The sequence below is a fragment of the Dendrobates tinctorius genome, unplaced genomic scaffold, assembly GCF_039654945.1.
Source record: "Dendrobates tinctorius isolate UK_male_01 unplaced genomic scaffold, ASM3965494v1 ptg000028l, whole genome shotgun sequence".
Lineage (NCBI taxonomy): Eukaryota > Metazoa > Chordata > Amphibia > Anura > Dendrobatidae > Dendrobates > Dendrobates tinctorius.
This window is the reverse complement of record NW_027361696.1, coordinates 34287920-34312869: the sequence shown is the minus strand read 5'-3', so window position 1 is coordinate 34312869 and position 24950 is coordinate 34287920. Positions and strand designations below refer to the sequence as shown.

Here is a 24950-nt window from a genome sequence, read left to right as displayed (position 1 = left end):
TATCTTGGCTGATTTCTTGAGACTTTCTCATGATGCTACACAAAGAACAGTGTGTTTCAGGTGCGTATTAAAATACATCCACAGGTGTGTCTCTAATAAACTCAGATGTTGCCAAAAAACTTCCAAACACATGATGGCATCATATGGGCAGTCCAGAATTGTTTAAGGGCATAGTAATCTTAGTGTATGTAAACTTTTGACATTGCAGTAAGTTATAAAAATGCCTTAAAACATCCTCTCTCTCTCGTTATTCTGACATCTGGCAAATATTAATAATTATGGTAATCCTAAAGGACCTAAAACAGGAAAGGTTTATTCTGATTTCATGTCAGATTTTGAGAAAAACATGCAGATGTGTCTTTATATATAGTGTATGGAAACTTCTGGTTTCAACTGTATGAAATAATTTTCCACCATAAACACAGCTATAAATACCAGTAGAGAGTCGAGACTTATAGTAAAATCCATGTTTCCGGTCACACACACCACTTTACACTTCATCCTTATTGTTTAATTATTCACCATGTGCAAATTACAGAACTGAAGTCAGAACTGATCTGATATCAGATAATTAATGAACGAACGGCCGATGAATCTAGAGGCAGCGTCGCATTATTCACCATCGCTGGGGCTGTAACTGGATACTTTGTGTGGATGAGATTTCTATGTTGTGACTGCCAGCACAATTACAAAAAAAAAGAATATTGAAGTTCTTAGTTAACATGTGATGATTTTATTTTACATGGGACTGCAAGCAGTCCTCTGTAAGCTAATTGAATTATTTGCATTTCGTTCAGTTCCCTTTTTGATTCGTACAAATCTGAGATGCGCACACACGACTGAGTCATTACGGAAAACCAACGCCCTAGTTTCTTTAAAAAAAACTAGCAGTCTTCTGCTGTAGGTCGCGCAGTTGTTCTCTTCTAACCCTCCTGGAATCATGGACGTCGCTGAGCTCCTGTTTCCCTTCATCCTATCCACCCTGGTAGCCACAAGTAAGTAACTCTTTATATAACCTGGAACCGTCTGGAAATATTATTTTATTTTTTTCTTTTAAATGAAAATGTAACAATAAAAGTACAAAGGTAATACTATAAATACTGATTTTGCTACAACTATAAATTGTATTTGTATGGTTTTTTTTTAATTTTCAAAATCCTGTCCTCTAAAGATAAGTTTGTTTTTGAATCGAGTTCTGTTTCTAATGAAACTATTGCACAAAGGTTGCAAAAAAAACAAACAAATAAACTGTCTTTGAATTTATCATGGAAAACAAGGTGACAAAATCCTATTCTTTGCATTAACCTCTGATTATATTTCCTTAAGTGTCATATTTCAACACTAGTTTCATGCAGATTTCGAAAAGTTTCAGTTTTTTTTTTGCCTCCCAGAAGTTAGAACGTTTCATTTCTTAAGAGTAGAAAAAAAAAAGGACTCGCTTCCATTTTTGGCTAAAAATCTAGGAAAATCTGACACATTGAAATGCTCTTGATTCTCTCACTAGTTAACTGTGGGAGTCTCTGCTCCTTATTCTTGTCAATATACAGACTGGAGTAAATTTAGAAACTTTGGCAAGTAACCCTAGGAGAGGAATGTCATCTCCTGCAATGCCAGGACCCTACTTATACAGGAATGCAATGCAGGCAGAGTAGGGGGGAGAGGTTTTAAAGAAGAGAACAACTTTTTTAATGTCATTTCCATGTCAAACTTTTGGGAGTTTTTACAGCTTTTTTTTTTTTTTTTAAGTGAAATTGGCTTAGGTGCAGTACCCAAATCAACCACTTAGCAAAAGGGGCGCTGTTTCTGGCTGAACATGCCACATACCCGGCAGACAATGGCTGTGTGTTACAGGCAGGATCTGCCTATTTTAACCTTTGAAATGTCATGGTCAATATATTACTGGGGCATTAGCAGGGTAAAGGGGCATCATTCAAAGTAATGGTGGGTTGCCTATGGGTCGCTATGAGTTTTTCTGAAGATCCTCGTGCCTGACATCTCTACCTGTGGCTCGGTTTCAGAGGTGAGTGTGATTTTTACTATATAAAGAAGTTCTCAAGTATCGCCTTATATAGTATAAACCATCGGATGACTGCAGGATCAGGTCTCCTAAGAGGAATAAAAAAAAAAAAATACTCAAAATTAAAAGAATAAAGTTTCTAAAGCATTTTAAAAAATGAAAACACAAAAATTTAGCTAACAAAAATTTGACCAACTAGCATAACTCATTGTTGTGCTGATACATGAAACATGACAATGAGCAACTTCAACAAAACAATTGAAAGACACTATGACTTGATCAATAAGTGATGGTGTTCGCCACTGGTCATCAGTGACCTCTGCTACTTTGTGACTATGGAGTAATGCGGATTGCAGCAGGTGCGGCCGATCCTCAGCATCGCTGCTTCCTTTATCTCTCTCTTACTGATGAAGGTTGTGTGTTGACCGAAACATCTACATTTCAGTTTTGGATCGCTTGCACCTAAAAATTATATCAAGTTTAATATATGATTATTTAGGGAATAGGACCCTACTTGAGGACCGTTCACACTCTCTATCACCTACTGGTGAACTCAATATATTATTTTAAATACATTTGTGTAATAATAAGTGTTGATATGTTTATAATTCCTTTTTTTTAACATTTTCCACCTATGTATGTACAAAAATGGATTTTGTAGTTTTCACTTGGCCAAATGAAACACATCGCAGGCTGAAATTTCTTGTTTGGTAGAGATCACTTCTCTTCAGCTATCTAATCATCATCACACATTGGGTAACAATGAAAGGTATTGCATATAATGCAGGATCCACCATTCACGAAAGGTGATGTCACAACTCACCTCCTCCTGTACAATGAGTGATAACACCTCTATATAAAGTAGATAACACAGGATCCACCATTCACAATAGGTGATGTCACAGCTCACCTCCTCCTCCTGTACAATGACTGATAACACATCTGCATACAGTAGATAACACAGGATCCACCATTCACAATAGGTGATGTCACAGCTCACCTCCTCCTCATGTATAATAACTGATAACACCTCTGTATACAGTAGATAGCACAGGATCCACCATTCACAATAGGTGATGTCACAGCTCACCTCCTCCTGTATAATGACTGATAACACCTCTATATACAGTAGATAACACAGGATCCCTCATTCACAATAGGTGATGTCACAACTCACCTCCTCCTCCTGTACAATGACTGATAACACCTCTGTATACAGTAGATAACACAGGATTCGACATTCACAATAGGTGATGTCACAGCTCACCTCCTCATGTACAATGACTGATAACACCTCTATACACAGTACAGTTGTGGCCAAAAGTATTGACACCCATGCAATTCTGTCAGATAGTACTCAGTTTCTTCTTCAAAATGATTGCAAACACATTCTTTGGTGGTATTATCTTCATTTAATTTGTCTTAAATGAAAAAAACACAAAAGAGAATGAAGCAAAAAGCAAAACATTGATCATTTCACACAAAACTCCAAAAATGGGCCAGACAAAAGTATTGGCACCCTCAGCATAATACTTGGTTGCACAACCTTTAGCCAAAATAACTGCGACCGACCGCTTCCGGTAACCATCAATGAGTTTCTTACAATGCTCTGCTGGAATATTAGACCATTCTTCTTTGGCAAACTACTCCAGGTCCCTGATATTTGAAGGGTGCCTTCTCCAAACTGCCATTTTTAGATCTCTCCACAGGTGTTCTATGGGATTCAGGTCTGGACTCATTGCTGGCCACCTTAGAAGTCTCCAGTGCTTTCTTTCTAACCATTTTCTAGTGCTTTTTGAAGTGTGTTTTGGGTCATTGTCCTGCTGGAAGACCCATGACCTCTGAGGGAGACCCAGCTTTCTCACACTGGGCCCTACATTATGCTGCAAAATTTGTTGGTAGTATTCTGACTTCATAATGCCATGCACACGGTCAAGCAGTCCAGTGCCAGAGGCAGCAAAGAAACCCCAAAACATCAGGGAACCTCCGCTATGTTTGACTGTAGGGACCATGTTCTTTTCTTTGAATGCCTCTTTTTTTCTCCTGTAAACTCTATGTTGAAACCTTTGCCCAAAAAGCTCTACTTTTGTCTCATCTGACCAGAGAACATTCTTCCAAAACGTTTTAGGCTTTTTCAGGTAAGTTTTGGCAAACTCCAGCCTGGCTTTTTTATGTCTCGGGGTAAGAAGTGGGGTCTTCCTGGTCTCCTACCATACAGTCCCTTTTCATTCAGACATCGACGGATAGTACGGGTTGACACTGTTGTACCCTCGGACTGCAGGGCAGCTTGAACTTGTTTGGATGTTAGTCGAGGTTCTTTATCCAACATCCGCACAATCTTGCGTTGAAATCTCATGTCAATTTTTCTTTTCCGTCCACATCTAGGGAGGTTAGCCACAGTGCCATGGGCTTTAAACTTCTTGATGACACTGCGCACGGTAGACACAGGAACATTCAGGTCTTTGGAGATGGACTTGTAGCCTTGAGATTGCTCATGCTTCCTCACAATTTGGTTTCTCAAGTCCTCAGACAGTTCTTTGCTCTTCTTTCTTTTCTCCATGCTCAATGTGGTACACACAAGGACACAGGACAGAGGTTGAGTCAACTTTAATCCATGTCAACTGGCTGCAAGTGTGATTTGGTTATTGCCAACACCTGTTAGGTGCCACAGGTAAGTTACAGGTGCTGTTAATTACACAAATTAGAGAAGCATCACATGATTTTTCGAACAGTGTCAATTCTTTTGTCCACCCTCTTTTTTATATTTGGTGTGGAATTATATCCAATTTGGCTTTAGGACAATTCTTTTTGTGTTTTTTCATTTAAGACAAAATAAATGAAGATAATACCAAAGAATTTGTGTTTGCAATCATTTTCTGGAAGAAACTGAGTATTATCTGACAGAATTGCAGGGGTGTCAATACATTTGGCCACAACTGTACATAACACAGGATCCACCATTCACAATAGGTGATATCACAGATCACCTCCTCCTTCTGTGCAATGATTGATAACATCTTTATATACAGCAGATATCACAGGATCCACCATTTACATAAAGTGATGTCACAGCTCACCTCCTCCTTCTGTACAATGAGTGATAACATATTTATATACAAAATAGTACAGATTCCACAATTCACAGCAGGTGATGTCAAAGCTCCCCTATTCCTTCTTCCTGAGCAGTGACCTCTCACATAGTGTTCCCACAACACTCTCCCAATAGGTCATCTCCAGTCTATTGTAGCTGTTTTAAAACATGTCTGTGAATCCTAGTAACTACAGCTCAGACACAATGGCTGCACCGTAATTATATGCAGATGGATGCAATTGGAATAAAAATCCACAGCAGATAAAATAGGTTGAAAAAGAGAATATTTATTGTTATCTGGTTTTAATAGATTTTTAAAATATCCGCAGTACATAGCTTATGCATTTTCTCATATGCTTTTGTAATAGCACATCACATGGTCAAGTGTGGTATTGCAAGTAAAAAGTAAAATATTCTAAAGCATGCCACCATATGAAAGGGGATATTTAATCTTAATCTACATCTCATATTTCTTTGCAGAATCATGTATAACAGGTTAAGAACTCCTTTTATCATGAATTTAAGCCAGCACCGATTTCTGGATTTATATTGTAGTAATTGTCATCATTTATATCTTTCAGCCTTTTCTCTATCTTGCAATGAATGTTCTGGGATAGCTGCCAAATCCTGCCATAGAGTCAAAGTCACTTGTCCTCCAGACTTTAATGTTTGTGTTGCAACCTTAGAGAGTGACACTATAGGTAAGATATAAAACACAATTGTCAATATTGTAATATTCAATAGGGAACATGTATTAGAGACTGAAGATATCACAAAGGGTTTTTCTATGGGACCCTCCCCATTTAGATGGACCAATGAGCCGCAAAGAATCGGAATTTTCCATTCTTTGGAGGGATTGGGTTAGCCAAATATTATAAAATCAAACCCATCTATGTAATAGTACCTTGTAGTTCTACATTTCTCCTGTAGAGGCCGCTGCAGGGAAAAGCTATGATCTGATAAAACATTCCAAGCAATGTTTGTTGTTGGGCTAATTTACCATGAAGAGGAATCCAGCTGTCAAGTGTTTGACAGTATGAAAGTTTCATTTGATTGATCACTATGGTCCAAACACTGAATGGGAAGCACGTGGCTCAGTGGTTAGCACTGCAGCCTTGCAGCACTGGAGATCTGGGTTCAAATCCTGCCAAGGACACCTGCAAGGAGTTTGTTTGCGTGGGTTTCCTCCCACATTCCAAAGACATACTGATAGGGAATCTAGATTGGGAGCCCCATCAGGGACAGTGATGATAATGTCTGTAAAGCGCTGTTGAATTAATGACGCTATAGAAATGAATTTCCTAATATAGAAATGACTTAAAAAAGATCAGTCAAAGGTGTCCATTTTTGCTTTTATTTTATTCCCACTGCTCCCCTGAGTATTCCACTTTTTTCTTTTTTAATATTCTCCATATTTTTCTAGAGATATGGGATTTCTTATTTACTGCTATTTTTTCTTCATAAAGGGGTGGTGCTTGCATGGTAATTATGCAGAGCAGCCTTAAGACACGCCCCAGAGGAACCTGTTCACTTAAAAACCCCTGTTTCTGGAATTATATGACAGATTTTAAAAAAGGAAAAAAGCTGAATACTCAGAGGAACGATGGGAATTTTGACCATCTAGCATATTCATTTTAAAGAGGCCTTTTCAAAGTCCAAAAATACAAAAATATATATTCTCACCTACCAGTTACCTGCCTTTACTCTTACTCACAGTCTCCTTCCATGACCAACATATGTGACCTGAGGTCACATGATGTTTCTCACAGAGAAGGTGGTAGTATATCACTGGGTGAGCATATATATTTTTGTTGATTTTTTTTTTACCAGTTTCTAAAAATAAATATATAATGGCTGGACAGCCTCTTAAAATCAATTTGTCAAATATTTACATTGGAACCTCCCAGAAGCCATTCCCAATCTATACCAAAGTTCCCAATATCATGTCGGCACTTTCATATTACCAGTGACCTTCTTTGTGGTCAGGAAAAATAGGCCAAGATCGTGTTGTATCGGCATGCCAATAGGGGAGAAGAGGAAGGATGAGCTACATAGGAAGGCACCAATATTTTATGTGGTAGATGTGGGAAAGTCCAAAGATTTTGCCCTATACTTAGCAACTCCCCAAACCTCGAAAATATCTGTAAAATGGATGAATTTTCATTTCTTCTATGTCCAATGTTCTTTTTTTTCTTGTAGATGGAAGGCAGGATATTACGCTGTACAGAGAGTATTGTGGAAAAAGTAGCATGTGCTCTTATACTGGAAGTCTGACCACCCATTATGCTGGGAAAAAAATGAGCAGCACCTGCTGCCACACTAGTAACTGCTCTCCACCATTGCCAAAGTGTAAGCATCTCTAACAGGCATAGTATATCTTAACATGACTACTAAAAGAACTTTCTGCAACTCTTGTGAAAAAAAACCTGGTGAAGACTAAAAGTGCTGGACTATCTATCTATCTATCTATCTATCTATCTATCCATCCATCCATAGAGTATCTATCTATGTATGCATATCCAATTAGGCTCCTCCCAGAGAAAGTTCACCTTGCTGTGGCTGGTGGGCACACACAAATTGGTTAATTTGTGTGCTATCTTGGTTTTAAAATTATATTTTGTAAAGCTGTAATGCAGTATACATTTCATAAGTTTCAATATTTGCATATATCGTAGCACATAGAAGCCACTGCACTCTTTGATTTGTACATAATGCGGTAGGCCAGTAGTATCATCATGCACGTGTTCACACCTGCTCCATTCTGTTAGGAGGTGCTGGTAAGTTTTTTTATTTCTTTGTAGAATCTATCTATCTATCTATCTATCTATCTATCTAGACAAAAAGAATACAGCAGCACATGTACATGAATCTAGGCCATGTGAAGACACAGGAAAACAATAAAACCATTCAATTTAGAAAATAATCCTCAAAAATATTTTTTTCAAAAAAATTTTTTTTAAACTTACAGTAAGATGAAAATGAAGGTTCTTGGTGCACAAATTGGCCAATTCATGTAAGCCCATCAACCACAGCAAGGTGACCTCCCCTTTAGTGGTCCCTGCTCTACTGTACATAAGCCACTTCTGGGCCATCAACCTACAATTTTGGACAAACATGTCACTACCGGGCAAAGCCTACAATTTATGGAGCAGGTAGAGCTGATTGCAGCCACCTGCAAGGCCAATGGGAGGGGTGCAAGATCAGACTGGAAGCATCCAGCAACTAAATAGATAAAAAAAAATGACCAGCACCTCCTAGTGTGAACACGTGCAAGCTGCGAAAACTGCGCAATATAGACAAAAAGAATACAGCAGCACATGTACATGAATCTAGGCCATGTGAAAACACAGAAAAACGTTAAAACCATTCAATTTAGATAATAATCCTCAAAAAAAAATTTTTTAAACTTACAGTAAGATGAAAATGAAGGTTCTTAGTGCACAAATTGGCCAATTCATGTAAGCCCATCAACCACGGCAAGGTGATCTCCCCCTGATGGGTCCCTGCTCTATCGTACATAAGCCACTTCTGGGCCACCAGCCTACAATTTTGGACAAACATGTTGCTACCGAGCTATGGCTAGTTTAACACTAGCGTTTTTTTGCGCTGCGTTTTTGCGCAGTGCAAACGCATACAAAAAACGCATCATGCGTTTTGTATGCGTTTTCTGCTTTTTTGCGCATGTTTTAACCATTTTTTAGCCATTTTGACTCTTAAAACGCATGCATTTTTAAAAGCATGTCCATGCGCACATCTGCCTTCCCATAGACTGTAATGTGTTTTTTTGCGCATTCCGTGCGCATGCGGTTTTTTGAGAAAGGTCGGACAGACCAAAAATGCAACAGGTAGCGTCTGGCGTGCCTGGGCGCACACTACAAAAAAACGCATGCGCACATAAAACACGTACGAATGCGTGCAAACGCTAGACCATGTGCACCCATGTTAAAGATAGGGGAAAAAGACGCATACGCATGTATGCACAAAAACGCAGCGCAAAAAAACGCTAGTGTGAAACCAGCCTAAGCCTACAATTTATGGGCAGGTAGAGCTGATTGCGGCCATCTGCAAGGCCAATGGGAGGGGTGCAAGATCAGACTGTAGGCAGCTAGCATCCAGCAACTAAATAGACAAAAAAAAACAACCAGCACCTCCTAGTGTGAACACGTGCAAGCTGCAAAAACTGCACAATATAGACAAAAAGAATACAGCAGCACATGTGCATGAGTCTAGGCCATGTGAAGGCACAGAAAAACATTAAAACCATTCAATTTATATAATAATCCTCAAAAAATATATATATTTTTTTTTTTAAATTTTTAATCTTACAGTAAGATCAAAATGAAAGTTCTTAGTGACCAAATTGGCCAATTCATGTAAGCCCATCAACGACGGTAAGGTGACCTCCCCCTGATGGATCCCTGCTCTACCATACATAAGCCACTTCTGGGCCGCCAGCCTACAATTTTGGACAAACTTGTCACTACTGGGCTAACCCTATAATTTATCTATCTATCTATCTATCTATCTATCTATCTATCTATCTTTTATTATGTATCTATTTATCTAGCTATCTTTTTCATTGATGTATTATTGAGGGCATGATGATGAAATATTTGCATTGTGATCTAGCATTCAATCACATTACAAATTGTTATATTCTTGTTAAGTTCCAGAAGAAAAAACTGACAAAAATGGGATCTCCTGTAAATCCTGCAGCGATTTGAAGGAAGCATCCTGTGAATCAACCACCACCATAGATTGCATTGGGGACGAGAACAAATGTGTAGCTATGGCCATCACAAGTAAATCAGGTACAAATCTTCAATGCAATGATGTCATGTGTAATGATGAGCGAATGAGGGATGAGCGATCAAGTACTGTAAAGTTCACGATTCATACCCAGGCTGCAGCACAGCCAATCAAAAAGATTTTAAGCTGTGGGCAATTCTGGAGCCATCACAGCCATGCCAAGTATTGACAAGGTTGTGATTGGCCGGCGACACCTGAGACCCGACCTATATAACTGCCAGATCTCTCGTGGCGATGATACTCAAGTAAGGGACTGTGTAAAAAAATAATAAATGATTTAAAAAATTTTGAGGGTCCCACATTATTTTTAGTAATCAGCCAAAGGATAGCAGACAGCTGTGAACTGCTCTTATTACTCTTTGAAGGTGCCAATATCTATGAACTTCACAGCCTATTATTATCTGTCCCCAGCTGTCTGTTTTGTTATTAAAAATTGGGGGGACCAAAAACAATGACATAGGGGCCGCAGTATTTTTAGCAACCAGCTAAGGCAAAGCAGACTGCTAGGCGCTGATATTAATAGACTGGAAGGTCCATGCATATTTGATCCTTCCCAGCCTACTAAAACCAGCCCTCAGCCACCCCAGAAATTTTTAATAACCATCTAAGGCAATGCAGACAGCTGGGGACTAATATTAATAGGTTGGGAAGGTCCATCGATATAGGCCAGTGATTCCCAAAATCCAGTCCTTGCAGACCCCAACAAGTCATGTTTTCAAGATTTCCAAAGTGTTACAAATGTATGTGAGAGAATTCCTGATGCCTTGATGACACTTCCATCACCTGTGAAATACTAAGGAAATCCTGAAAACATGACCTGTTGGGGTCCGCGAGGACTGGAGTTTGGGAACCACTGATATAGGCCCTTTCGCAGCATAATAAGACCAGCTCACAGCTGCCTGCTTTTCCTTGATTGGTTATCAAAAATAGGGGAGATCCCACATCATTTTTTTTAAATTGTATTTATTTATTAACAAATCCAGTAAACTACATACACAAAACACTGCTCCTCTCCTCCTCTTGGACCTCCTATTTCAAGATTAGTGATGAGTAAACACGAACTATAAAATTTGGGTTTGTACCAGACGCCTAGCTTTCGTGCACAGACCCTGATCATGGAATTTTTCCCCGACATCCATCATAATGTTTGGGTTCTCCAGCTGAATAAAGCTTGTTGAAAGGCTGCTGCTCAGCCAATCAACAATCCTTTAGGCTGTGGTCACTTCCGGAGCCATCAAAGCCCACCAAGGACTGGCATGGCTGTGATTTGCAAGAAGCACCTTGTGACCTTGCCAGTATAAATGCCATGTCATAGGTTGTACTGCCATTCTGTTCCTCGTGTGTCAGTGTGGTTCTCTGTGCCACATAAGCATTGTATTGTTTGCCATATTAAGCCTTGTGTGCCATAAAAGTGTTGTATAGACTGCCCTAACAGCCTGTTGCTCTGAGCAATAAAAGCCTAGTGGTTTATGCCATAAAAGCCTGCTGCTCTGTGGCAAAATATACTAATATCCGTTGCATAAATCCTTGTTCCCTATGACAAAAAATCCTATTGCTCTGTGCCATATAAACTTGTACTCTGAGGCAAAACATCCTATTGCTCTGTGCCATACAAACCTTGTTCTTTGGCAAAAATCCTATCGCTCTGTTGTATAAAGAGCTGTTATCTTTGGAAAGAAAACTTGTACTCTGTGCCATAAAAGCCTGTTGCTCTGTGGTATAATAGCCTTGAGTAGAGTGCCAAATACAGCCTCTTCCTACAAGGTATTTTTTAAGAGGGAAAAGCATGAAGAGAGCAGCAAATAAGGGATGTGGACGTGGTCATGGTGCTGTTGTTGGTGATGGTGTAGCTGCTGCAGGGAGAAAATGTGGTCTATTTGCACCTGTTATGTGTCCAACTGCAACATCTTACACAATTGCATGCAGGCAACAGGTCGTTCGGCTTTATTTTCTAGGCGCCAATGCCGCAGAACGAATAGAGAGGCCAGAACATGTGAAGGCCATGTTAGATGATTAAAAGTGCCTCCAATTCCTTCACATTTTCTTTCACTCAGTTCCCTGTAGGAAGAGGGACGCAGTCAGGACTAGGGGGAAGATGAGGCTTGGGATGATGAGGTCTTCGACCCCACATGTATAGTTCGGAGGATGAGGAGGTAGTCACACTTCCCGATCACTATAACAAAGAGGAAGCAGGGTGGAAAAGCCCAATCGAGGGCCCATAGCAGGTATGTTGGCTGCTACTGCCCTGCATGCCAAGCGAATGAATCCCAAACAGCCAGCTCAAAGGAGCTGCCTAGAAAGGGACTTCTTCACCCAATGTAGAGATGACAAGCGGACGCTTGTTTGCATGCCGTGCCATCAAAGCTCTCAAGCAAGGCATCAATATTCTAAACCTGAGCTCTACCTGCATGATCAGGTATCTCAAATGCAAGCACGAGGTGCAGTGGAGATCACATCTTAAAAAACATGGCAAATCTAAACCTCCTACTACTCCCTCTTTTTCTGCACTCTTGACCTCTTACTGTTGGTCACTTTCAACAGGGCCACCTGCCTCCCACAAAGAGAGGATGTGACATCAACAACAACACTACTAGCAGTATCACCGACCATGTCACCAGCATCCCAAAGAAGTTTTCAGCTCTCCATCACTTAAACCCTTGAGAGAAAGAGGAAATGCCACGCTAACTACTCATGATCCATGTGCCTGAAAGTCAGCATTTCTAAACTACTGGCATTTGAAATGCTACCTTTCCGGCTGGTGGAAACCACCATTTTAAAATAAACTGATGTCAGTGGCTGTCCTACAGTATGTTGTTCCCAGCCACCACAACTTTGCCAAGTGGGCTATCCCCACCCTACACACACAGTTCTGACCAGATAAGATGTGCATTGTGCAACACTATCATCGGCAAGGTCCATGTTACAACATATAAGCATGGGTAAGGACTTTACATCTCCCTAACTCCTCACTAGATCAATGTAGAGGCGGTTGGGATAGAGGTGGAAGGCGCTCCAGCAAATATTCCAGGACCACTGAGGATTGCTGGAAGTTTCTCAGTACATGTTGTCTCCTCCTCCTACTCTGCTTCCTTCACCACCTCTTCATCCGGTCCACTATGGAGCCAAACTCATCAATAGCAGACTCCAGCCATGCTGTGAGGATAGATCACTTTGCAGTGAGTCTTAGACTGTTTCTTAGAAGAGATTTTCAGCAATGATGTTGCCTGATTTGGGTTCTGATATGACAATGTTGTTTTTTGCAGGTAGGTTTTAAAAACTCATTCCATAGAGGTTTCTTTCTCATCTTCCCCTATAGGAGCCACTTGAGAAATTGAAGCCAGATCTTGTCACTGCTGCCTCAAGTTGGATTTGGCATGCAATGAGCCCTGCACCACCAATTTCAGCACAGCTAGCGGGAAGTGTTATGATTGAGTCACCGTAGGAGGCAAAAACAGAAATGCTAGCTAAGTCCAGAAAACCAGAGAAGTTGGCAGCTATCGGATTGCAGACCCCTGAACTTATCAACACAACTAGCAGTAGCCGTGGGGGGTTCCTACGATGCCCTAGACCCCTCGATCACAGCCGGAGAATTAAATAGGCCTAAAGAAAGAAAGGGGAAATCTAAACTGCCCCAGAGCAGACCCCAAAGCAATAGGCAGCCCCCAACATATAATGACGGTGAAGCAAGATGAAAACACTAACACAGACAGAAAGATAGACTGAGCAAAGACGGGGCCCAAGCTAACTACATAGGAAAGGACAGGAAGGCTGCTGTCTGCAATCCGTGAAAAACCCTATGAAAATAAGAGCCAACAGACTGACAGTGAAAAAGGCCCCGAAGACGCTAGGCTTCAAAAAGCTATGTCAGTACTCAGGAATATTCTGAAGACAGAGCAACAGGCAAAAGGAGATTCAGCTCACCCCAGCAGGGAATGGCAGAATCCAGAAAAGCAAGGAAAACGAAAACAAAACACAAATGCAACAGGCAAAGCAAAAAACTTAGCTTTAGGGGAGCAGGAATCAGACTGGTGCCCTAGAAGTCCACAGAGAAATCACCCGCAGGGCAGAAGGGCGTCGGCAGCCTTATATCCAGTCCGTGACTCCACTCAGCCAGTCATCCTCATTAGACTCAGGTGCCTGATAATCAGGCTCATTACCTTCCTTTACCAGAATAGGGAGTTCACAAGACCTCAGTGACGAAGGGGAAAATGAACTCACAACAGGGAAGCACCAGCAGGCTGTTCTGCTACTTATTTGTTTGGGAGACAGATCACACACCACCCAGGAGCTGTGGAGTGGGATGAAACAACAGAAAGATGAGTGGTTGGTGCCCGTAAACCTCAAACTCAGCCTGGTGGTTTGCAATAATGGATGAAATCTGGTAGCAGTTCTTGGCCTAGACGGTTTGACTCACATCCCTTGTCTGGTGCATATGCTGGACTTGATGCAGAGCTTCCTGAAGAACTACCCAAATATGGCTGATTTGCTGCTGAATGTGTGTGCAGTATGTACGTGCTCTCAGCGTTCTCACCCTGCTGCTGCTAACCTGTTTGCGCTGCAACGTCACTTCTGCATTCAAGCTTACTGCCTCATATGTGACGTACCAGAAAGTTGGAACTCCACCTTGCATATGCTGGAGACACTGTGTGGGCAGCAGCAGGTAATTGTGAGGTTTCAGCTTCAGCGAGCAAGCATGAGTTGCTCAGCTGAACCCCTCTTCACCGCAAATGAGTGCGCCACTGGATCACCCCCAGGGCTGTGGGATTACTCGATACTGGGCTGGTGTCTTAAAGGGATGTGTCACGGTGGCAGTGACCTGGTCCGTGGCCCTGGGTGTCCATGTAAAATAGGTGGAATGAAGTTGAATAAAGTTTATAGGTAGATAGTTTGTGACACCAGCTATGGTATCTGGTCAGAAGGGGGACCAGCGCTGCAGTGCAGATCCCCTGGGACAGATGGTATGATGCAACAATGTTGGTAAAGCTCTCCACAGGCAGAGCTGTAGTCCCAGGGCAGTAGTAGTAGATGTTAAAGTAGATGATGTAGTGTTTAGACACAGAGATGTAGCAGTGCTGAAGAGGTTGCAGGAAGAATTCAAAGAACATGACAAAGTGCAGTTTCTTTTACCTTTTACTGTGCTTTGTAGGTACAGTCCAGGATTCAGATCACAGATGGCACAGGAGTTGGTCGGCCTGGAAGCAACTTTGGAATCTCTCTATGCAGATGGGTTGTATAGTCTCCTTTCTAGCGCTAATCTGAAGTACTTGTAGTTATGAATTACACTCAAGTTCCTCTTGCTTGCTCCTACTTAGAACTCCACTCACATGACAGACAGCTGTAGCCCTCTCTCTCTGGCTCACACACGTTGCTGCTGTGTCATCGAGTCTCAGTTGGGAAAAGAGCATTTACAGCCTCTTGTTCCTCCGGTTTCTGCTGTGGGACCTTTAGTATCCACACAGCCTCAGACGCTGAGGTCCGGTCAATGCGCTTCAGTTTAGGGGTGAGCTTGACTCCAGCTCCAGTCACCAGCTCACCTCCACACATCCACACTCTTCTCTCTCTCTGCACCAACTAACTTCCTTCCTTCCTCCCGAACACAGAGAGCAGCTCCTCAGCAGTTAGGTTCAGAGCTCCCTCTGCTGGCATGGAGTAAGAACTGTGCTGTGTGCTGGAACTAACTGATAGAGAGACCCTTTCCTTGCTTCCAAGCATGACATCACACTCCCTAGGAGGAAGGTAATGCCACTGTGGCGACCGTACCCCTGGGGCCACCACACCACCATGTGGAATGTGTGTGCAGATGTGATTAGCATTGAGCTAAGAGCTTCTGTCTTCCTCTGTTGGGACTGCACGAGTTAAGTGTTACACAGCTACTGTCATTTCTCGGCTTACTAATGAGGACCCCACAAGGCGAGATACGCTGGTATGACTCTTCAATACCACTTCTACAGTCTAGTCAATGTGAACAATAAACTCCATCCTGTAATAATGCGCCTAGCTTTTTCCATAGGAGTGTGTGTCCCATTATGGTAACCACTCGACTTTCTCTATTATAGACAATTAATCGATATAGTCCTTTAAGGATTTTTTTCCTCTTGGTTCCCTTCACTTCTGCATCCATTGACCTCTCAGCTAAAACTCCACATCATCCCATAAGGCATCCTGGTCTAGGCTATAGTCCTTGTCCTTTTCCTTCTATCCTTGTCGAGCCTCTTACCAGTAAGCCATCTTTTCACTGTCTTTATTCTTCTCAGAGTCGTACAATGTGCGTCTTGGGTCTGTCTACCTCTTGCCACATGAAAACCCATTAACATGTGGTTCTGCAAACTGTCAGACCTGGAGTCTTTCACTGATTGAAACTGGGCCCTATCTAACTTACTACTAAGAAGTTGTCTACTGTATCCCCATTTAGTCCATCCATTCTGGGCTGGTACCAACTATTAACTCTATCTGGTTCCTACTAAGTGCATAAAAATTACTAAACAGATAAAATCACATTTAAAACCATGTATTACGTTATTTCACACCATATGTCTTCAAGGGAGTTGGGGTGTGGTCAGCACCTCCATTTCCTTTGGCAGTCAAGACATTTTTTTGCTGAACAATGAACATTTAGCAATGTAGCAAATACACAATTCCCACATATGTGGGTCCCACCTCTGGGTTCCAAATATATCTTGAGTATGGACCCCAACTGATGTTGTCAGGAATGAAAATGTGACCGCACATGTGTGACTCTTTCTATTAATTTTTGTAGTATAAAAGCTGTGGGGGAAAACAAGCTTATGGGAGCTATGAAGTTTGCCAAGAAAGCATTGTCTGCAATTCTCATAGATTACATAGAAATAAATGTTGAGAAGCATGTATGCCTAAGAACCTGGTAGCATGGTCGTTAGCTTTCAGAGATCCCTCAAAAGTCAATGGAGAGAGCTATGTACATGCCCAAGAGACTAGTGGCACAGGCAACAATTTTCAGAGCTCCCAAATGAATCAATAGAGAATTACTCATGTCAAAAAGTTTGATAACACTCTCTGGAGTTTTTGTAGCTTTCATGGATATGTACGGAGATAGTCGCGTGTGTGCCAGAGTCTGATACCAAGCTCCATACTTTTCAAATCTCCCACAGAAATCAGGAAGGAAAATTCCACACTTGCCTAGTAGGCTCAACACTTTTGGAGTTCCCATAGAAATGATCACAGATGCACAAGTTAATCCCTTCTTGATCGGAGGTATTTTCGTTTTTGCATTTTAAGTTTTTTGCTCCCCTTCTTCCCAGAGCCATAACTTTTCGTTGAATATGGCCATGTGAGGGCTTGCTTTTTTTGGGCAACAAGTTTTACTTTTGAATGACACCATTGGTTTTAAAACGTTGTGTACTATAAAACAGGGAAAAAATTCAAAGTGTGGTGAAATTGCAAAAAAATTGCAATTCCACAATAGCTTGTTTTTCTTTTTTACTATGTTTACTAAATGCTAAAACTGACCTGCTGTTATGATTCTCCAGGTCATTACAAGTTCATAGGCATCAAACATGTCTAGGTTCTTTTTATCTAAGTGGTGAAAAAAATTCCCCCAAAAATTGCCCAATTTTCCGATACCCATAGTGTCTCCAATTTTCATGATCTCAGGTTGGGTGAGGGCTTATTTTTTGTGCACTGAGCTGACGTTTTTAAAGATATCATTTTGGTGCAGATATGATCTTTTATTCGCCCATTATTTCATTTTAATGCAATATTGCGGCGACCAAAAAAACGTAATTCTGGCGTTTTGCTTTTTTTTTCTCGTAATGCCGTTTAACGATGGGGTTAATTTATTTTACATTGATTGGGCGATTCAGAATGCAGCAATACCAAATATGTGTATGTTTGACTTTTTTTATTGTTTTATTTTGAATGGGGCTAAAAGGGGGTGATTTAAACTTTTATACTTTTTCATTTTTTTACATTATTAAAACTTTTTTTTTACTTTTGGAATGCTTCAAGTCTCCATGGGAGACTAGAAGCTGCCATAACCCGATCACCTCTTCTACATACAAGCGGTGATCAGATCGCCTGTATGTAGTAGAATTGCTGACTTGCTATGAGCGCCGGCCACCAGATGGCGCTCATAGCAATCCAGCAGGGACAGCCATAGAGGTCTACTGGAGACCTCTGGTTGTCATGCCAACCCATCGATGACTGGCGGTCATGTGACTTGGGTGCCGATGGGCAAGATTTCCGGCATCCTTTCCTGAAGTGTGTGCTAAATGCCGCTGTCAGTGTTTGACAGCGGCATTTATCGGGTTAACAGCAGCGGGAGGAATTACGACACTGTTAGCAACACATGTCAACTGTTCAAAACAGCTGACATGTGCCGGAAAAGATGTTGGCTCAGCGCCGGAGCCCACATCAAATTGAGGGTGTCAGACACCCTTATTACGCCCAGTGTTGGAAAGGGGTGCTTAGCAGCATGCTAGGAAATTTTCAGAGTCCCCCATAAATTTCTACAGAAAGAAATGCTCAAGTCCCAGAGCCTGGTAGCATATTCAATTGTTTTTGCAGCACCCAAAGAAATGATTGAAGAGATCCACCCATGACTAATAGTCTGGTGGCACACTCAACACTTTCTGGAGATCCTATATAAATGAATAAAGAACATAACCAAGAGCCTGATAGCACACTCTGTAGTTTTCAGAGCTCTTGAAATATATATAGAGGAAGCCATGAACTGTTAGAAACCTTTCAATTCGCAACAGCAATCCAATGTATGATTTTTGACAAAATGTTCTTTAGAGCACTTGGATGGTCCCTCTCTTTTGTGTGCATCTCCGATTATTCTTAAGATATTAGTTGTTGAAAACATTGCTTAATAGAGTACCTTTTCTTCACAGAAACAATGTCTTCCATGTATTCTCTAAGTGGCTGCGGAACGCCAGGTTTGTGCAATTTGACGGAACGAGAATATCAAATTGCAGGACAGACAATCAAAACCGCCTTCACGTGCTCCAGTGGGAGTGACATCCATCCTCTGGGTCTGCCTCTTCTGCTGCTGGTTACATTCATTTTCTTCAAAGTCCACTCTTAAACCCTCAGATGTGTATTTTTCTGCCAAAATGTGCAATGTTCCAACGATATAAGATTTTCCAGTGTATTTATTTTACCAGTTTCTCATAGTTTTCAAGATGTTTGCTTACTGTTATCCAATACTAATAATAGCCATTGTATACCATTGACATACTGTATGTGACAACCTGAATATCCCTCTAAGAATAATACTCACATAACTTTGACAATATCCATTTGTAGATGAAAAATATGCACAGAGCCTCATTTTCATGAAAGCTCTCTGGTGTTGTCACTTTCTTTCTAGTTTGTTTTTTTCAGAGGAACATAGATGACCCAATAGGGGCTCCAATGGGTCCATAGGAAACTCATCCAAAGTTTTTTTTAAGCCTGAGTAATTAAACACGGTGTTGAATGTCCCTTTGCTACCTAAGATCTGGCAGAGGAATGGAAAAGTACATGGGAGCCAAATTGTGAGAAATTATGAGAAGTTCTTCTCAGACCTTCTTTTTTAAAGCAGATCTGAAAGTGGTTTTGGTGGTACTTTGTATATCCTAGTCAATGGCTAATGTTATTGCTTTGCTTACCTGCATTTTATAAAGCTTTTATCTAGTCTGAATTCCCAGATATGATATTTCACAGAGGCAAGTGCCTTTATTCTCCATGACTCCAGGTTTACATCTATGGATAGTACCATATGATCTTTCACAGAAAATTAGCAGCCTTAGGCCAAGGTCACAGTTGCGAGAAACTCGCACTAGTCTCATGTCTCAATACCCAGCACTTCTGCCGGCATTGGGGACCGGAGTGTGCGGCTGCATGTATTTCTATGCAGCTGAGTGATTTGGTCCGAGTGCCAGCGGCAGTGCCGGGTATTGAGACGTGAGACTCGTGTGAGTTTCTCGCAAGTGTGACCCTGGCCTTAGGGGTACTTCACACTAAGACCAAGTTCACATAGCGTTAACACAGACCGTTCAACGCATAGCGTTTATGGGCTGCGTTAACGCTATAGCATAAGGTGATATGCCTTATGCTATACTGCTAGCGCTGATGATTCATCAGCGCTAGCGGTGACAGAGCCTCAGACGCTGCAGCCCGCGTCCGAGGCTCTGTCAGTGTTTGACGGCACATCACGAACGCGTGCCGCTTTACGGCATAAGTCGTGATGCGTCACATAATGGGGGTCTATGGCAGCGTCAACAGACTGCATTACACCACGTTATACCGCGGTGTAACGCAGTCCATTAAACGGACTGCCTCAACGCAGTGTGACCCCAGCCTAAGCGAGATCGCTAACGAGATCGCTCATGCGTCACCGATTTTGTGACGCATCAGCAACCTCACCAGCGATCTCGCTGTGTGTGGCACGCATCAGCGACCGGCCCCCCCGCCGGGTATTGCTGATTGTGCAGGAATGTCCTAGGCCATTTTTTGATCGTTGGTCTCCCGCTGGCCAGCATGCATCGCTGCGTGTGGCAGCGGGAGACCAACGATCAGCGAGCTCCCAGCACTGTAAGCAGACGCTGGGAGCTGGTATCCAAGGTAAATAGCTGGTAACTAAGCGCGCGCGTCCCTTAGTTAAGCCATGCACGCTTAGTTACCCGCTGTTTACCTTTGACACCAGCTCCCAGCACGTGCATGCTGGTATCCAGGGTACACAGCGGGTAACTAAGGGATGCACGCGCTCAGTTACCCACTATTTACCCTGGTTACCAGCATCCTCGCTGGTCCTGTTTGCTGGTGAGTCTGCCGTTTGAGAGCTCACCAGCAATCATGTAGCGACACACCAGCGATCCTGACCAGTTCGTATCGTTGTCGGGATCGCTGGTGCATCATTTAGTGTAACGGGACCCTTATCTAGAGATCATATGATATCTGCAGTAACTGCAAAGAAGCAAGAAGTGTGAAGTGCACAGCTATACTCAGACTTTGGTTCCCTCTACATGAGAAGCCACCAGTATTATACAGTGGGGAAAACAAGTATTTGATACACTGTCTATATTGCAAGTTTTCTCACCTACAAAGAATTAAGAGGTCTGTAATTTTTATCGTAGGTATATTTCACCTGTGAGAGACAGAATCTGAAAATAAAACCAGAAAATCACATTGCTCGTATGATTTTTACATAATTAAATTGTATTTTATTGAATTAAATAAATATTTGATGCAATAGAAAAACATAACTTAATATTTGGTACTGAAACCTTTGTTTGCAATTACAAAGGTCAGATGTTTCCTGTAGTTCTTGACCAAGTTTACACACATGTTAGCAGGGATTTTGTTCCACTTCTCCATAGAGATCTTCTCCAAAGCTTTCAGGTTTTGGAGCTGTCGCTCTGCAACATTGAGTTTCAACTCCCTCCAAAAATGTTCTATTGGGTTCAGGTCTGGAGACTCCACTCCACCCCAGTACCTTGAAATGCTTCTTACGGAACAACTTCTTAGTAGCCCTTGCTGTATGTTTTAGGTCATTGTCATGGTGGAAGACCGAAACACGACCCATCATTGAAGATGATCTTACTGAGGGAAGAAGGTTGTTGGCCACATTCTGGAGATACATGACCCCATCCATCCTTCCTTCAGTACCGTGCACCCATTCTGTCTACTTTGCAGAAAAGCACCCTCAAAGTATGATGTTTCTCTGCTTCACGGCTGGGATATTGTTCTTGGGGTTTTGCGCATCCTTCTTCTACCTCCAAACACGGCGACGGTAGTTAACACCAAAAAGTTCTATTTTGATCTCATCTGACCAAGGGACCTTCTCCCATGCCTACTCTGGATAATCCTGATGGTCAGTGGCAAGCTTCATATGGGCCTGGAGTGAGCAGGGGGACCTTGCTTGCCCTGCAGGATTTTAATTTATTATTGCGTAGAGTGTTACTAACAGTAATGTTTGAGATTGTGTCCCAGCTCTCTACAGGTCATTGCCCTGGTCCTCCCATGTAATTCTGAGCTGATTCCTGACCTTACTCAGAATCATCCTTATCCCACAAGGTGAGATCTTGTATGGAGCGCCAGACTGAGGAAGATTAACAGTCAAATTGAGTTTCTTCTATTTTCTAATAATTGCGCCAACAGTTGTTGTTTTGTCACCAAGCTGCTTGCCTATTGTCTTCTACAATTTTGTCCCAGGTATCCTTAGACAGCTCTTTGGTCTTGCTCATGGTGGAGAGGTTGGAGAGTGATTGAATTAGTGTGTGGACAGGTGTCTTTTACAGTGGGGAAAAAAAGTATTTAGTCAGTCAGCAATAGTGCAAGTTCCACCACTTAAAAAGATGAGAGGCGTCTGTAATTTACATCATAGGTAGACCTCAACTATGGGAGACAAACTGAGAAAAAAAAATCCAGAAAATCACATTGTCTGTTTTTTTTCATTTTATTTGCATATTATGGTGGAAAATAAGTATTTGGTCAGAAACAAGCAATCAAGATTTCTGGCTCTCACAGACCTGTAACTTCTTCTTTAAGAGTCTCCTCTTTCCTCCACTCATTACCTGTAGTAATGGCACCTGTTTAAACTTGTTATCAGTATAAAAAGACACCTGTGCACACCCTCAAACAGTCTGACTCCAAACTCCACTATGGTGAAGACCAAAGAGCTGTCAAAGGACACCAGAAACAAAATTATAGCCCTGCACCAGGCTGGGAAGACTGAATCTGCAATAGCCAACCAGCTTGGAGTGAAGAAATCAACTCTGGGAGCAATAATTAGAAAATGGAAGACATACAAGACCACTGATAATCTCCCTCGATCTGGTGCTCCACGCAAAATCCCACCCCGTGGGGTCAGAATGATCACAAGAACGGTGAGCAAAAATCCCAGAACCACCTAGTGAATGAACTGCAGAGAGCTGGGACCAATGTAACAAGGCCTACCATAAGTAACACACTACGCCACCATGGACTCAGATCCTGCAGTGCCAGACGTGCCCCACTGCTTAAGCCTGTACATGTCCGGGCCCGTCTGAAGTTTGCTAGAGAGCATTTGGATGATCCAGAGGAGTTTTGGGAGAATGTCCTATGGTCTGATGAAACCAAACTGGAACTGTTTGGTAGAAACACAACTTGTCGTGTTTGGAGGAAAAAGAATACTGAGTTGCATCCATCAAACACCATACCTACTGTAAAGCATGGTGGTGGAAACATCATGCTTTGGGGCTGTTTCTCTGCAAAAAGGCCAGGACAACTGATCCAGGTACATGAAAGAATGAATGGGGCCATGTATCGTGAGATTTTGAGTGCAAACCTCCTTCCATCAGCAAGGGCATTGAAGATGAAACATGGCTGGGTCTTTCAACATGACAATGATCCAAAGCACACCGCCAGGGCAACGAAGGAGTGGCTTCGTAAGAAGCATTTCAAGGTCCTGGAGTGGCCATGAATGCGCATATTCATGAGTTTTAATGAGCGGCACCACGTGACCGCTGAAGGCAGGAAGAGAGAGCGCGGAGAAGCTGGGGGCTCAAGAGACAGCGTCAGGATGGGTAAGTATAGCGATACTCCCCTGTCCTGCATCCATGGCTGCTTGCTGCTGTCTGTCATCGGTCAGTGACTTCAGACAGCAGAGGGCGCGGTGACGTGATTAGTGCGTGCCGCGCCCCCTGCAGTCTGAACGTCACTGACTGATGACGTTGCAGATAGCGGTGAGCAGCCATGGACGCAGGACAGGTGAGTATCTGACACCCAGCGACGGAGAGGTGAGTATGTCATTTTTTTTATTTTTACATGCAGCAGCGGCAGCAGCACATGGGGGAATAATCTATGGAGCTTCTAATGGGGGCAGTATATGGGGGAATAATATGGAGCTTCTAATGGGGGCAGTATATGGGGGAACAATATGGAGCTTCTTATGGGGGCAGTATATGGGGGAACAATATGGAGCTTCTAATGGGGGCAGCATATGGGGGAACAATATGGAGCTTCTTATGGGGGCAGTATATGGGGGAACAATATGGAGCTTCTAATGGGGGCAGCATATGGGGGAACAATATGGAGCTTCTAATGGGGGCAGCATATGGGGGAACAATCTATGGAGCTTCTTATGGGGGCAGTATATGGGGGAATAATCTATGGAGCTTCTTATGGGGGCAGCATATGGGGGAATAATCTATGGAGCATTTCCCACCCTAGGCTTATACTCGAGTCAATAAGTTTTCCCAGTTTTTTGTGGCAAAATTAGGGGGGGTCGGCTTATACTCGGGTCGGCTTATACTCGAGTATATACGGTAAGTTATTGCAATAACATTCAATTTAATTATTTAAAAATCATTCAATGTGATTTTTTTTTTAGGTTTTATTTTAAGTTTCTGTCTCTCACAATTGAAGTGCACCTATGATAAAAATTACAGACCTCTCCATTAGTTATAGGTTGGAAAAGTTGCAAAATTGGCAGTGCATCAAATATTTATTTTCCGCATTGTAAATGGTAGGTGGATTCCCAGACATTCTATTTCTAACACAGTAGTTGCAACTGTGCCTATAAAATGACAATTTCTAGGAAATCATACTGCAATTCTTATATTGCTAGGTTTCTCTTGTCCACAGTTTCTCTTGTACAACATAATGCCAATTGTGTCCCATAAAAAAATGTATATTTTCATTTCCGATTTTATGTAATAAAATGTTTTTCCACCAATGTTTCGGAATGTTATTTGGACTACAAACCTACAACTCTTTCTTCTGCAAAGTGTGTGTGTGGGGGATGAATTTGAATACCTCATCCTGGCATTATATTAGAAACTACAGAAAATATTTATTATAACCCATAATCATGATAAATAGAATCCATGAGGTAAATAAATTTCATTTTTCACACCTACTACAGGGAATTATATTTCCAGCTTTATGCTTTTCTGTGTAGAGTGGGACATAATCAGCTGAGTTAGTTTATTATTTTACAGATTATTTGGTAGTGGAAGAGGAAAAGGAATTAAGTGGTAATCTAATCCTTCAAATGAATGATCAGCATAAGACCACGTTCACATGTTCAAT

General features: G+C 41.9%; 1 pseudogene; it reads left to right on the top strand.

Annotated features, from left to right (window-relative positions):
* Window positions 1-21065, top strand: part of LOC141084972 (uncharacterized) — a 42887-nt pseudogene extending 21822 nt beyond the window's left edge.
* Window positions 21066-24950: the final 3885 nt, after the last annotated feature.